The following is a 3,860-nucleotide window of genomic DNA, read 5'->3' on the forward strand; positions in this document are numbered from 1 at the left end:
TTGAACAGAAGTGGTGAGAGTGGGGATCCTTGTCTTGTCCCTGATCTTAGAGGAAAGGCTCTTAGTTTTTCTCCATTGAGGATAATGCTTGCCTCAGGCTTATTACAACAAATCTCAAGAGATACCAAGCAACTGAATCATCCCAGTTCCACAGCTCCTGGAATTACATCTTCCAATGTCACAGTACTGACAGCCCAGTAGAAACACAGCAACTTAGATGATAAAAATGCATAGAAGCTTCCTAAATCCGTGAGCAAAAACAGTAACACTGAAGGCTCAACTAGCAACTAACAGCTCAGTAAATCTTCAAACAATGACTTCAGTAAAACCATTGTGAGATATGTTATAACAGGCAATATAAAGAATATAAAGTAAATTATTTTGTGCCTGCTAAGGGGGCAGACTTAAGGGGTGGGTTGGAAACAGGGGTCATTGGTGGAGGAAAGGAATATCAGTGCTGAAATTGGTGTTGGAACACTGAATACCTGAAACAGCTGTATTATTTATTGTTTATAACTGGATTATGAAACACTTTGTAAATCATGATGTTTAAATACAGTTTCAAGCATAAAAAAACTAAACATACTCATGACATATAATCCAGAAATCAACCATTAGTGTTTTCCCAAAATAGTTGAAAGCTTATGTCCATAAGCAAACCCACCTGTGGCCATTTACAGCTTTTTTATTTATAACTGCCCAAACTATGAAACAATCAACATTCTTTCAGTTGGTGAATAGACAAACATAGGTATATCCAGACAATGATATACTTTTAGTGCTATAAAAGGAGTAAACAAGCCTAGGAAGACAGAGAGGAAAATTCAGTGTGTGACACTAAATAAAAGAAGCCTGTCTCAAAAGGCTTACTGTATAATCCCAACTGTGTCGCATTCTATGAATATAGTTTAAAAAAATCCAGTGGTTTCCAGTGTTAATGGTGAAGATGAGTGTAAGAAGTACAGAGGATATTTACAGCAGTGAATCCATGAAAGAGAACATAATGTTGGCTATACATGATTATACATTTGTTCAAACTTATAAAATAGTTGCCCCCAAGGGTTAACCCTAATGTATACCTTGTTGGAATGTACTTTGGGTGATAATGATGTGTCAGTATAGGTTCATGTGTAAAGGGAGTAATAATTCATACCTCCAAGAGATGAGGATTAAAAAGCAATCAGGTAGGTAGAGATAAGGATTATCCTGTACAGTCTCTGTCTCCTGGCAGAACTCCAGGATATGCCTCAAAAGCTTGCTTCCTGTCCCTTCCCTCAAACTGTGATGTCACCATCTTCAGAAATTCTAGAACATTTTGAGTCTCTCTGTTAACATCTATGTGGGTATCAATCACAAGCAGCAAACTTCTCCAGATCTAGACAAGTGTTACTTTTCTACTGTACCCTCTGACTCTTATGCCAAATAGATTTGTTGATTATAAGTGTGGAAGAACAACCTCCATCCTGAGACTGGCAATGCCCACAAACTAACAAAGACCAGAGCTACCCTCTGACCCCAAGAATAGTTCCCCATCACATCCACAATAACTCTGGTGCATTTGGCTCTCTTTGGCCTTATACTTGTGCCCCGATTCCCCCAGCATAATGATATTGCGCAGGAATGGCTGGGAACAGATGGATGTCAATAACCAAAGCAAAAACTGCTATGTCCTCAGTGAACTGTGCCTCAACAGCTTGGCCACTCGCCATGAGCTCATCTCTGTGAATTGCATGATGCCAGAAGAGTGAAGTATATTAACATGTCATGACATTAGGAGAAACTTGTGATAGTGTTACTATGAAATTTTTAAGATAAAAGAAGTGGCAGTATGGAGTCATTTCATTTTTTTGCAAAGGAGATGAAAATAAAAAATCAATCAAACCAAATATATAATATGTATGCTGGATAAAGTATGTAAAAATATGCCTTCTGGTCGCTCAGTATCTGTACTGCAAACCATAGTGCCTAAAAGGTGAGAGAGAGAGAGAGAGAGAGAGAGAGAGAGAGAGAAGTGCGTTCAATAGAGGCAGGCAGGGAGGGGGGAGGAGGAATACGGGGGTGATGGGTAAATGTTTACTGGTGGAGGAATGGGTGTTGGAATATTGTATGACTAAAACTCAATCATGAAAGCTTTGTAACTGTATCTTACAATGATTCAATTAAAAAATACTAAAAAATTAAAATATCCCTTCTGACATCTGACTAAGATTATTCCAGAAATCAAGTGCAGAGGATATTTATAAGGGGCAAAGGGAATTTTTATTGCTTTATGTATTTCTGTATTAACTACTTCAGAGATGTAATACTTTTAAAGTCTCGTTTAAGAATAAATGAAGGGGAAACAGAGAAGCGGCTTGACTTGTGAGGTGGGAGGGTTGAATACACACCAGCGGGAGTCCAGCAGCGGCAGCGCCCTCGCCACTCCACGGCTTTGGCCCAGGCGTAGACCCTGCTGTCTCTGACCACGTACCATGGAAAGCAGCAAACAGCTCAATACCTTCTTAGAAAAGGACTTAACAACCCTGTGATCAGATGTGACAATGCTCACATCAATTTTCTAGATTTCTTGATTTACTGTTGTAGCTGTCATCTAATTAATTTTAATTCTAGAATTGTATAAGCAGATATGGCTTTTTTCTACATTAAGATGACTTTTTAATGAGTTGAACCTATGCTCTACATTTTAAGCAATTTTGCTCACCTCTAAATTCAGTTTATGCTGAACCCCCATCCCTTCTGAGAAACTTAGTATAAGGATTGAGAAATTCCTGTCCGTTTGATAGAGAAAAATAGTAAATTGATGCTGTGGGAACCGGAGCAATAGTACAGTGTGGGTAGGGCATTTGCTCCACACACAACCAAGCTGGGTTCAATCCCATGGAATCATAGGGTCCTCAGAGCACTATCAGGAGTAATTCCTGAGCATCACCAGGTATGGTCCCAAAACTAAAAGGGGGGGAGGGGAGGTAAGGGGAGGGGAAGGAAGGGGAAGGGAAGGGAGGGGAGGGGATGGGAGGAAGGGGGAGGAGAGGGAAGGGAAGGGGAGGGGAGGGGAGGGGAGGGGAAGGAAAGGGAAGGGAGGGGAGGGGGGGAAGGGAGGGGAGGGGATGGGAGGAAGGGGGAGGAGAGGGAAGGGGAGGGGAGGGGACAGGGATTGTCCTGTTCCAGGCTATCATTATAAGACAATGCTTCTGGTTCTCTGGCCTCGTGTAAGGGGTGGGATTGGGGGGCGGGGGGGTGGGGGGGGAGAGAGGAGGGAGAGAGAGAGAAAGAGAGGAAGAGCGAGCGAGCGAGCGAGAGAGAGAGAGAGAGAGAGAGAGAGAGAGAGAGAGAGAGAGAGAGAGACTTTCCCTTTCCAGCACATTATACAGGAACTTTTCCCCCAAGAAATGGCCCGATATCTCACCAGTTGATCTATTCGAGACGCTGGTTCTCAGCACAAGGGTCCTGCACAGCTACCTTCCCCCCCAGCAACCTTCAGCTCCGTTAGAAAAGGAATCTGTGATGGGGAAGGTCACCTGACAGATTCTCCTGGGCTGTCACCCCCTCGTCACCCAGGACAATAGGTATCTGCTGACAAGGATCCGTTCCTGTTAAGGAAGCATCCCTCGGACTGCCTCCGGCCTCAGCGACCAAAAACGACAGGGGTGTCACCCACACAGCGTGCCAGTGCTGCGCTCCCGTTCGAGCGCACTGGAACCTCTAAAACAGCCGAGGGGAGGGTGAGCTGATGAGCAGACCAGCAGACCCCGTCCAGACCCCACCCCCTCTGCCCCTGCAGCATACACATACTAGGTCCCAAGGCACGTGGAAAGGGAACTTCCGGGGCTCATCACCCCAAACCCTACGCCTGCCCCCTC

The sequence above is a fragment of the Sorex araneus genome, chromosome X (genome assembly GCF_027595985.1).
Source record: "Sorex araneus isolate mSorAra2 chromosome X, mSorAra2.pri, whole genome shotgun sequence".
Lineage (NCBI taxonomy): Eukaryota > Metazoa > Chordata > Mammalia > Eulipotyphla > Soricidae > Sorex > Sorex araneus.